The following is a 13,319-nucleotide window of genomic DNA, read 5'->3' as shown; positions in this document are numbered from 1 at the left end:
AGCAGAAAATTGAATGCATGTCTGCAGTTACACTGCAGGAACACAACTTCATTGTTTAGTATGTAGCTGCCTTCTAACAGAGAGAGCTAGACCAGATCACTGCTGTAAGTAGCACTGGTTGAAATCTGGCTGCTGGGAATTACTGCCTGGGCACACCTACGGTGTAATGAAGATAAAGGAGGGAGGATAGTGCTTGTGGTCTAAGGGCTTTCCTCTCACAGCGACAACTTATACTTATTTTGGTGTTTGATCTTTGAAGGAGGGAAAGGTGAATGCCCTCTCACAGGTGCCACTTAAAGATAGCATTTTTAAAAGGCCTAGGCAAAGCTAATTCTGTCCCCAGCCACTGTACTAACTGGCTCTACCCATTTTTCTCTGGGGAAACCTTTAGAAAGTCTGTGTGTGTTCAGAATATGGAATGAATGTGGAATTTTGTAGAAGCCTTGCACATTCTTGTCTTTTACCCTCATTTTCTTTAAACTGAGTACTGGGGGAAGTAGCACTCACTGACTCTAGTATTAAAGTACTTCAACATCTAAGAGTTGAAGGCCCAAGTTACCGTTTGATACTAGGATATGATGATTAAGAGGCTCCCTCTAGCGACTAATTTCTTTTTGAAATCTTGCTGTGTTTCAGAGAACATTTAATTCACACTCTACCTTTCTAAAAGTCATTGCACAATGATGTAAAATGGTGTTATTTCTTTGAACTCTGATTTATGCTAGGTCTTTAAGGCCTGAATGCCCAGGAGCAGTTGCAGAGCCTTATCTGTTGTCCTAGAGCAGGTAATCCATGTTTGTGACACTGGGACCTGGTTCGTGCACTCCAGGACTGCTCTGTAACGTTAGCCAAAGTGCAGTAAGTGGGGGCAAGTGGGAAGTCACTCCGAAAGTGCACTCCTGGTCTGCGGTAAAGCAGTAATTCAGATGCCCCAACTCCTGTCTAAATGCAGGCCATGTATGCATCCATGGCAGTCTGCGTGAATACTGTGTTTTAGGAACAGTCACATGTCAGTTAAATACTTAAAAACAGGCAGGTGATCTCTTGACCACTCTTTCTTCCACTGCAGTGAAGATAATGATAGCTTAATATGTGTGAACACATATGTACATACTAGAGTTTATAGAGCTTATTTAAAATATTTCTGTTTTTTCTCATGGGAAAGAAAACCAAAATAGATTTAGAACAGTTTTTAGGCAGCTGAGGCTGCTAGACTAAAAGTTACACTGAAAATACTAAAACCCAAACCAAACCAGGAGTGTTTCACAAGTAATAAGATCGATACAGAGTGGAGAGATCTGAAAAAAATGAACCCATGGATTTTTCCTGTCAAGCTATAAAATACACAAAACAGATTTTTAGTTTGATAACTGGTGGAAGCAAGGTACATATCTAGCATGTTCTTAAACCCCCTGCCATTTAAAACTGCTTAAATCTGTAAGAGGCTGGGATAAAGCACAATAGTGCACAAAGATCTGAAGGTATTACCTGGTCCCATGTTCTGCTGTTTTATGAATTTTCCAGGACTGCAGCTGTTCTTGCAGATACCAAGAGCTATAGTCTCAGCGGGGTGCTATTCCAACTGCAGGGAATGCTTAAAAATCTACAGTATTTTGTTTCAGACTGTTTTCTGATGCTGGGACTAAATACATTCACATAGGTAGAGACTATCTAGAAGAATTCCTATGAGAATTTTGCAAAATATTTTTACTAGCATGATAATTTATAAGATAACTGTGAAAAACCACAAGTCACCAGTGTCACTAAGTAAAGACTAGATAAGGCACTCACAAGGTGTCACAGATTTTCAATGTTTTTATAAACTTGAATAGTATGAAATCAGGAATACCTTTGTGCTAATATACTTTACTGAAGATTTTCAAGATACAGTATAGGAGGCTTTAGTTGCTATTGCTTATTAATTAGCAATTAATAATAATAGGTAGTAATAATTGGCTATTATATAAAATAGTAAAATAAACAGCCTAACAACTTTGAGTATTTCATATTCAGGTCAATTTTTCTGTCCACTGGAAAGTGATCATTTAAATCCATGATAGAGGAAATCTATAACTTAACATTCACGCAAGTATGGAATCTTAAAAGGTAATAGGTCTTGAGACTCCTTAAAAAGCTGGGAGCCATGCCGTAGAGCAAGTGTTGCATACAGATTTCACTTGCAGGGGACAGAACAACACTCATGTTTGTCTGCAAACAGACCCAATGGCAAAATCAAAAAGAAACCCTGGAGTACATTTTGGTCATGATTACTATTCTAGATTTATAGACATGTTGTTCCTTGTTACTACGGTTCACAAGTCAGCTTAAAACTATCTTCAGTATTTTTCTGGCAGCTGCCACAAGCTGCAGTTTCTGAGTTCAGAATTTCAAAAGTCATGACACATTTTGATTTCAAGCCTACTAATTGTAATTGTAATCATCACCACCAAAAAAACAATGGAGAGAAAAAAGGAGAACACTGACCTGTAAATACAGAGCATTAAAAATAGTTCTTATTAAATCAAAGTCCTTTTAAATGATATTCCTGTATTACAAGCTTGAAGAAGAGCACTTATCTTTCAGAACTGAGGGTCGACTTCCGAGTAGATCCTCTTGCCTGTTTAAAATCACAAGTCACATAAATCATCCATTGCAATCGTAACAGTTGAGCACCCGAATGGCTCCGGCACTGTGGAAAGGAGACGTGCAGGTCCATCACAGGGATATTGTTTGCACTCTTAGGGAATGCAACTTTGCTCCAGAAATCAATGGTGGGAACATTCCTAATGAAACCATAAAGAAACAGCTTTGCTGTGATGGTCTGCATAGAACAAAAACATGGATTAGGAGGCCTGAAATGTTTTTATATCAATGGCATTCTTAAGCCAAGACTGTACTACAGACTTCTGCTGGCATAGCTATGTTGGTCAAGGGTGTGAAATGCATTTTTGCCAGTGTATTGTGGGAAAGAAATGGCTAAACCAAACTAAAATGCTAGAAGTGGCTTATTTTTGGTATAAAATGCATCTTCAGCAGAACTGATTGGTTGATACCATATTCCACCGTGACATATAAGTGCTCCAAAAATGGATGCTTTTCACTTATGAATGTGCTGTATCTTCTTCTAACATCTCGCTTCAACATCTGTAGGCTTGGGGGGAGGTAAGTAGACAAACATATCAAAATACCCTTGGAAGTTTTGCTTGTACCTTACATGCTGTGATCTGGAATCCAAATAGTATAACATCTGTGGCCTTATAAAAATGCAGAGTACTATATTTCGCTCTCTCTACACCAATTACCTATCAGTTTATGGAGTTATAGATTTAATTCCTTTTCCCCCATGTGTACATTTTATTTTAATATGTCTGATTTTCCTACCCATTCCCTCCCTCTTGGCTTTTTGTGGTTTGTAATTAAGTATTGTAAACCCCCCTTTTTAAGGGCCAGTGAATTAAATTCTACAGCTAGTGTAGCTTGGGGAAGGTCACCACTACAGAATATACCCAAAATATAATTAGAAAGTTTTATCTTTTGCTTCTTTTATATATATATATATATATCTATCTATATCTATTGAGTCATTAAGAAATGTCTTTGAAATTGTGAATTCTCTTTCATTTTCTTGTTACAGAACTTACTGAAAGCAGATTTTCAGAAGCAGAACTAGCATTCCTTTCTTTCATTTTTAAATGAACAATTCTCTAATACTTGGCAAAATACTTCTAGAGAAAACAAGTAAAATTTCTTTGTGCTTTACATGCCACATATTTACTAACTATAGCACTCATTTAGAAGTCTCTTTAGTTTTAGTTTTATCCTGAAATTTACCAGCTTGGGTTTACCAGTGAAGCAGATCAGATTTCCCACAAACTGCAGACTTCCTTCCTTCCTTCCCATATCGTGTTACAGGCACTGGCCAGTTTCAAAATATTAAACACACCAAGAGTTTCCCCTGCAGTTTTATAACTTAACTGGTCTCCAACCATAAGTGCTCAGCAATACCAGGTACTTTATTTCTGCTATGCTGCCAAAGTCAATGTGTGTTCTCTAGGGGCTCTCCTAGCTTTTGATCATCAGCAATATGGGCTACATCTACATCCAGGTTTGCCAACAACCCAAAGAGGCTCCAGGCTCTTCATTCATTCCCAGATTTCTTTTCCCTGCAAAGCCTTTCCCCTCCTGCCCCACTGCAGCCCCACAGCACACCCTGACCTAAGCCACCTTGTTTCAGAGTCTTTACTAGTCCTAAATGCTCACTTCACTGCAGAACACCTGGAGATTCATGTGGTCCCTGAGCAGAGTCTTGACTTTTCTGCAGCTCTCCCTTCCTACAGACACCCCTGTGTGGGAACACCCTTTTGTGTTTCAGAGAGCCTGGGCTGCCCACTCAGCTGCTGTCCCTGTGTTCGCTAAAATGTCTGTGACCTGAACACGCTATGTCTCCTGACATGGGCTTCTGTCTCTGCCGGCACTGGGGCTGCGCTACATCTCTCTTTTCTTTCTCTGCCTTCATTCATTCTCATCTAGTCTGGTTAAGAAGGAAGAGAATTGTGCTGGGGTTTGAAGCTCAACTTCATTTAGACAGACATAAAAATACCAGAAGTTACTTCAGCAGACTCAGCTCTGACATCTGCAGTTCCCCATGTCATTTCTGGAGACAGCCCAGAAGGCTGCCCTCATTGTTAAAAGCAGAGATGGGATTTTGAATGGCACAAGTATTCACTTCTGTCCCTCCAGACTCTGCATTAGGGAGGTTCCATCTTAGCAACTCTAAACTGATTTACATTTCTTACGCACTTATGAGAGTGAATTATTTTTTGTATATATTCCATTATGGTACATATGCGTATGCATAGTTTGTGTATCTGTCAATCTATCTATGCATACAAGAAAATTAAAATCAGAATATTAGCAGTGAAAACAGGTCCAGATGCAGTAATTAGGAGAATATTTGTTATGCTACAGAGCTAACTAGTTTGTTAATAGGTATGGAAAATGTATCTGAAGAAATGCTAATTATCATAGGTAAACAATTTCCTATACTGAAGAGAAGATTATATGAACAGTGTTTGGTATTACTTTTATGTGCAAGTTTCAGGCATTCATTAATGTGGCAACTGGGATCTAAAGTGTATTCACAGCTTCCATATGTCCAGACCAATAAAGAGGTCTTTTTATTAATTATTTAGGCTCTGATATTGACAATCAGCTATACTTTATTGTATTTACTGAAACATACTATAAACTCTAAGACAGAAATAATCTAAAAGAGCAACAGCTGAATAAGGTGAAATAAGGGAGAAGTAATTAAGATAAAATTATTTGTGTGCTCCTATACATTTTAACACATTTCAGATATACAGCATGTGCATGGCAGTTATTTCAGTTAACCCAGCTTGTTGGCTTAATTTAGCCAGAAAGTCAGGTAGGGATTTAAATTATGCAAAATATGTAATAAAGCCAACTAGAATATACCGAGTACATCACAACTAATACTCTTCAGTCTGATGAATGGACAAAAGCCTTGTACATGATCTTCAGGAAAACAATATTTTTAATACAAAAATCAAGTTTGCACTTATTGGGTTGAACTATTAACATACACTCAAATGATCTGAGTAGAAGCCACATGTCTTACGTAAACCTTAACTTTTTCTGCCTCTGCTAACAACATGTTACATATGCATTACACTTTCAACCCAAGATTCTTAGTTAAAATACTCTACGAAATAATTAACAAGAAGTTATTTGAGTCATGCCCCATTTTCTACTACTAATGCGCACTCTCACTCTCCCCAGTCCTCATTCCAGAGTGGGTTTGTTAATGTAGACATTTTGGTACTTGTGGAATCCTATTACATTTTAGTGCCTTAAGTGCTTTGGTATCATATTTCAACATAAAAAATAATTTTATCTTTCATTAAGAACTTCTAAATGCTTAAATATAATCTGGCTAAAATCTTGGTGATGTTTTCAAAACTTACTGAAGCTGTTTTCTGAGTGTGTTTTCACCACTAGAGGGTAGAGAAATACAGCATTGGCCAGCAAGTAAAAATGCCCTGATCTTCATGGAAGAGAACTACTTGTTAATTTAGGATCCAGAGGCTCTTTTCAACACGACTGTTCAGATGGAGTAAAGTTAACAGAATACATATCTCAGGCAAGAGGTGGATCAAAACCAGATAATTGCCTTGATTGCTTGCAAATAGTCTTCTGCCACTGTACTTGAATATCAGGGTTCACTTCAACCTGAGCGTTAAATTTGCAACACTGAGCTCAGGTATTCTCTAAGGCTAGAAAGCTTAAGCCTACTTATGCATTAGGTAGCCTATATTAAAGTACTTTAATAGTACACAAATACATTAATAAGCCTACTTTCATGAGGCTGGTTGGATTTTTGATGAGTACAGAGTACTCTGTACCTCTGCTTTGCAATCCAAAACTCTGTATCGCAACAGCCATTTTTGTGTTGTGTTTTAAAACCATTTGACAGAATTTATCTATATGCAAGAATGCAGCATCTGGGAATAGGCAGGTATTTAAAATACAGTTAGGCTGGTTTCTAACCATCTGGTGATATAATTAAAATATGGTATGTGGAGTAGTATATCACTGCAGAGTCTCAAGGTTAAACTCAGTTTCTTGGTTAAACTTATTTGAAGCTTTATGCGCTGTAATTAAAGCATCTGCAAGTTACAAGCTGGACAATTACATTCTAAGATGGTTTATTTTGAATGTATACAGCAGAAACAAAACGCATGAAATGGAGGATGGTTATGTATATCCTTTGCAACTCAGAAAACCTTTCTAACATAACCCAATAAAATTTGTCATCTACTGACAAGAAATGCAGGTCAAAAAATTTTGTTGCAGACACCTCAGATACTTTCTAGGGGGTTCCTTAACTTTCTGGCTTTCTGGCTAAATTAATTCACTTTCCTAAAGCAGTTTGAAATGCCATACCACTTGCAAAAGAAAGATTTTAGATGTTCCATGGACTTTGTTTTACATTTCTTAGTGACACCACTTGCAGCCATCTGGTGCTAGAACACTTGCCATAATCACTGGAGTTTCTCAGCACTGTGCTCCTCTGACAGAATTTGTAGTAGGATTCTCTGGTAGTGCTCTGCAGGGGATTTAGGGACTCCAGAGGAGCTCAACCTATCTCAAATATTAGAACCTACTCTAAAAATTAAGAATAAATATCAATGATTAGGCCGTCAAGAGAAATGTATTAGCTCTCAATAAGACAATTACTGGAGAGATTTTTTTCTTTTCTGTTTTCTCTCATTAATTTGTTTTCTTCCTTGGAGTAAAATCCTGCTCAGAAAATAACATTTTCCTCTTCCAAGTCATTAACTGCTATCTGATTTCTTAGGCAAGAAATGTTAGAAGCCAGTGAATCCTGTTTTAGAAGCAGCCTTGTAATTAAAAGATAGAAAAAATATTCCCCAAATTACATGTAATAAAGTGAAAGAGAATCAGAAGATAAACACATCTTTTCACAAAACTGAATTTTTATTCATTTAGAACAGATTTTGACTTCCTTAGAGTTTGGTAAATGCATTAGATGAAAAAAACCCACTTTATTTAAAAAACATCTGCTGTAAAGAATTTCTCCTTGAAACAGTCACCTTTCTTTGCCTGCTGCCATACACATCAATGGCTTCACTTCAGCTCAGGCTGAGGCAAAGAAAAATAAAATGGCAACAGATACAGGGCCAATGTGAAGGAATGGCCCAAACCCTCTTTATTCCTCACTTCTTATCATATAATCGTTTAGGTTGGAAAAGACAAGATCATTGAGTCCAACCATTAACCTAACACTGCTAAGTCCACCACTAAATCATGTCCCTAAGTGCCATGTCTACATGTATTTTAAATACCTCCAGGAATGGTGACTCAACCACTTCCCTGGACAGACTGTTCCAATGACTGACAACACTTTCAGTGAAGAAATTTTTCCTAATATCCAATCTAAACCTGCTCCTTGGTACAGGCTGTCTGATAAGAGTGGGAGGGGGAAGTCTAACAGTCCCATCTGTGTGTTGAGCACCACCTAAAGCCAGGGCACCACCTATAGCCTAAGCACTTATATCCCTGGCTCTAGGTGCTCTGGAGAAGAAAGGGTGGCTTTAACCTACTGCAGCTGTGGGGAGAGGTTTATTCCCACCTGCTGGGTCTGGTCAGATGTACTGATACCAGTCTGGTTCCTGAAGTAGAGCCAGAAGAAAGCAGTTGCTCTGTGCTGGGTGTGTTAATGCTGCTGGAGATGAAGCAAAGGAGAATGATACAGAGGTTACCTAGGAGAGGAGGCAAGAATCTTTTTGGCTTCCTTTCAGTCTGAGCCTGTGGAGAAGGAGATGGACCCAGAGAAAACTGAGGTTTTGCTCTATGCTGTGTTTGTTGAGGGTGTGTGTTCACTGCAGGCACCATTTGAGTGATTGGCATCTAGCTCAGAAAGTGCATATTAGTCTTTGCTTCAATTACTGTTTCCTCATTAGTGGTATGTTCTTGGCGTCATCCTTCTTGTGGACTTAAGCCTCTGAAAGACACATCCTCTAATTCTCTGTACTGCAGCTGATGAACTGATCCACGTGAGTTGTGAGTGGTGGTAGTGGGGGAAGTGACCTTTTCTGAGCATACACAGAAACTGTGGGAGATGCTGGAGGACCAGCTGCTCTCAAGCATGGATCACCTATGACCTTTTTACAAGGTGGGCATCTTCGTTATTACCCAAACTGGATGAGATAATTATGTAGAGACATCATACTTTCTGTCTGTCTTGAACTGAATGCTGCATTGACTACATACTTGAATAGGTGGCAAAGAAAATCTTTGGTCTAATACCATGCTTTTAAAATAAATACTGATAATAGTAGGAAAGTTTAAAAAAAGTAGGAGTGGTGATGTGGTATTTAAAATGCACAGGAAGATTGACCTGAGCGAGCCTAGGCTAGCTGCACTAACATTACCTGTCCAACAAATCTGATGTTTTCCCTTACAATTACTAGTTTGGAAGGTAATGGTAATTACAGGATTGCAATCTACCTATGGCTTCGAAAGCCTTTGTGTAACGTAGAATGAATTCTAATTTAAAAAGTTAGTACTTTACAATACCAGTGAAGCATACATTTAATGGTTTAAGAACAGACTAAGTGGCATATTATGAATATGGTAGTTGTTGGTGAGGAAATGTTGTTCTAAGATTTGTGTTTATAAATATCTGCCTTAGATCTACTGCAATTGACACTGATTATGTGACTTGGAGCAAAAAATTACTGCTGAAAGCATTTGCTTCAGGGACTGAAGAAGAGTAAGTAACCATCAAGAAAGACAGTCCTATGCTGGAATTTGGATTACTTGATAAGATGGGCCCTTTCCACAAAGGGAGGACATTCACATGTGGGGCTGTGAAAGGCAAGCTATCAGGTAGGGACCATATCCTGGAAAGAGTAGCTGAGAAAAGGGACTAGTGATAGTATCCTTTTAACTTGTCATGAATTGCCAGAATTATAGTATAGAGGGAAGATTATGTGATCATTGAGTTTATACACACAAAGAAGGAGTAGTGGAGTGCTAGAAAGCTGCTCTGATGCTTACTTTCTCAAAAGGACTTTTGAAACAATGGAAGAGGTACAGAAAAATAATATTAGGATCACAGAACACAATTTACAGTGGGAGGTGTAAAAAGACTTGATTAAAGAATGTACCAAGAGGTGATTCCTCATGAATATGAAGGTTTCTCTGGGCAAGAGGGACAATAATGAATACTAGTCACCAATATATTAATGGTGAAAGACTTCACGAATACCAGTGGCTGGCAGCCGAATCTGGATAGACTCCTGAAAACAGGAAATAAGCCACCATTTTTGATCTCAGATTGGAACAAATGATTGAACAAGGCATAGACTTCTCTCTTAACATGTTCAGCTCAATCTTGGATGCCTTTCTGGAAGAAAAGTTTTAGCCGAGTAGATTATTTGGCTTAATACAGAAATAAGTGGATGAACTGTAAGGTCTTTTGATATTTTGCAGGTCAGATTAGATGATGTAATGGTCCCTATTGACATACAACTCTCTGAAAAGGCTGTTACCCAACGTGTTCTAGCAGCTCAGTGTAGACGAGACAGTCTAGACTGAAGCACACACCAGGAACCAGTGCTTTTAAGCAGTTTTGCAGGATTCCTTTTCATTATAAAATAAAACCCACTGGTTCAGTACAGGAGAAAAGCCAAACTGGCCTTAAAGAAGGAATGACCCTCTTGGACCGTTTGTCCTTGGCAGGCTTATAATAATGCCTAAATTACAAGTAAGGTGTTGTCTAGTAAGGGAGCAATTGAAAGCTACTGCTGCTCTTCTGAAATAGTTTTCATTTTGTACTTTTTCAGTCAAGTCAATTGCGGCTTGTTCCTAAGCATATGAGAAAACAATTATGCCATATTTTTCATGCCAATACAAAATGTTGACTATTAAAACAGTGTATATGTTGTTCTCCATTCATAAAATCTACCTCTTTCCCATGATTGATTCTGCAGATTAATACAAGTATCTGCAGTTTTGGTTTCAAACAAATTTATCATTTTTTCTTGCTCTTTTATATTCATATACAACTTTTAATAATCTAGTGTAGAAAAATCATAGTGAATCTTTTCTTTCAAGCGGTTCCTATAACTATACATGTGCGACTTTATGTGAACTATAAATCCTGTTACATTAGTTATCATTTTAAAATTATTTTGGCTATAGTGTTAAGAGGCCGCTCCAGAACAGGATATACTGACTATAGCGAGCACTTCTGCCTTAGGTTTTACAAGATGCAGTCAGCACTGCTGAATACCCAAATTCTGAGGGCCTAGGACTTTCTTAATAAGATCTTTTAATGGAATGCAATTTTTTTCAGGGGTTATAAGTCTAAATCCTCCATTTATTTTCAATGTAAGTACTAGACTTGTATGTGTAAATAGAGAAATTGACATAACCTTTCTGCCTTTCAACCATCTGCAGATATAAAACGCAAGCACAGTTACAGCTTTATGTATTGTGCTGGTGTAAAGACATCATACAAAGGGACTCCATATTTCTTATGCTAATCCAGTTCTTATACTAATCCATATTTGCCCAGATTTTGCAACTTTACTTAGGAATCTAACTTTCTGTGGATAAAATAATTCCTTGGCTTTCCTCCAGACTCTGATTGCTTTAACCAGCATTTCTTTCTGCAGGTTTCATGCAGTATATTCCTTAGGCAAATCTGAGTGCACAAACAGAAATGCAGATTGATGCCAGTAAGCCATTAAGGTCCGTCTGACATGGCTGAGCCATTTCACATGACTGCAAGTATCTGGTGGGTTAGTATTAGAGACCCCAAACAATCCTCAAATTTAAATGCTTGCATATTTTACTGTCTGATTCTTTTTAGGCACGTGACTGAATAAACAGTTCAGTTGTCAGAGGTCGGGAGATTTTGCACTTCCAGTTAGTGTTAATGTGTCAAAACAAGCTTTGCATAGTTTGAAAACAAGCCTTCAGTTCCTTTGCCACACTGTTTATAGAAGCAATGCTGGTTCTTCCCCTTTTTGAAGCAGCAATTTCTATGACAGCAATGATGCTATGAAGCAAATTTAACACAGAAATCTCAGCCAATGATCTAGTTAGCTGGGAAATCACATAAACGGTTTGACTGATTTAAACATTGTATTGAAATAAGGCTTGGTGAGAAAATAATCATAATGCTCCCCCACACACACCAGATTCTGCTGTTCCAGCCAATGTTTTGCCAGGTGCTTTGCTATTTAGTAACACTATTGAGCTGTAGCTCTCCCATCCCTGTGTTGTTTTGTTAGGCTTTTTCTTTTCCCCCAAGGAAAATTTTGACCTCCAGAGGAGTTCTTAGTAGCAAAGTAAGGGGGATGTATTAAATGGCAAGGCTGTTCTTGGCACTTAAGTACTTACACTGCATTAGCAGAATTCTTGCTGGAACCAGGCACGCAGAGAGCTATCTTACAGTTTGGAAACTCCTACTGTCTGAATTTGAAGTTTTCAAAATGTCTTTGCAGCCTAACAATCAAATAGGTGCATTCTGCAAGGATTCTGGAAGACTGGCAATGGGCATAATGTGGAGGGAGGTGGTCACTGGTCTCAGCCAAGCTGATGAAGACAAATAACATGATGAGCCCTGTGCTTTACAAAGATAACCTTGCTTGGGTGTACTGTCTTTTCCCTATTTTCAAGAAAGTTAGACCTGGAATGGCTCCCTTTCCATGTTCTATGACACTAGTTCTCTCTTTTGAGATCTTGTTTTTAAGTATCATGAAAATAGTGTCACTTATTTTGTTCCTCCTATATGCTGGTACAATATGCTTTATTTAGAAATGTTGTACTTCATTTGTATGTCACATATAATTATATGAAAAAAGAAAGATAAATGAGGGGCAGGGGAGAGAGGGCAGTAATTGAGCAACATATCTTTTCCTGCCTCAATCCCATCAAGGGATATGTGTTTTCCTCCCCATTAGGCATATTTTACTTCTCTCTATATGGTAGAATTTATGTTCATCCATTAAGAAAAATACATATATGACCTAGGGGTGTATGTGGCAACAAGTCAGAAATAATTTAGTCATGAGATCATATCTGAAGAGAAGTACATTGCCACTGGAAAATCTTCTGGTGGTGTTATGAAAACACCAATGCATTTGTATTAAAAGATGCATTATTGTGATAATGCAAAGTAGTTATATGTTAGTGAGAATATGGATGAGAAATAACCAAAGTTAGGAAGTGACAGATGATGATGAAGTTATACTTGGACTAAGACTAAAAATGACTTTGACAGCACATTTCATTTACATGAGTGCTGAATTAGTCACTGCCCTTAGCTAATGCATTTACCAGACTTTGTGACAACATGGATGAAACCTAGATTCCTTTGTGTTTTTTTCTTCCTTGCATTTACATGGAAAAATGTATTATGTCACCCTAACCTCTCAGCTCAGCTAGTCTGCAGTGCCAAAGGGTTTACAGAACATTCATCCCACCTTCTTCAGGAAGTTATCTACCAAATTTTAAATGCTGCCTTACCGATGAAAGTAATATACTAGTTTGCTTGGTAGTTCTTTGTTTTTAATTCTAGAAATACTATGAAGAATACTGAAAGAGATACAAGATAAATGCAGAGAGGAACCTAAAATGGGAAATAAGAGGATGTGAATTGTGCTCTTTAAAACAATCATATGAGATGACAAGGCAGTAGAATATAGCATGGTGTAAGGCCATTTTACAAGAGGAAAAATTACAGCCTGCAGTATCCTGTG

This window comes from Strix uralensis, chromosome 2 (assembly GCF_047716275.1).
Source record: "Strix uralensis isolate ZFMK-TIS-50842 chromosome 2, bStrUra1, whole genome shotgun sequence".
Taxonomy (NCBI): Eukaryota; Metazoa; Chordata; class Aves; order Strigiformes; family Strigidae; genus Strix; species Strix uralensis.
This window is presented reverse-complemented; position numbering follows the sequence as displayed.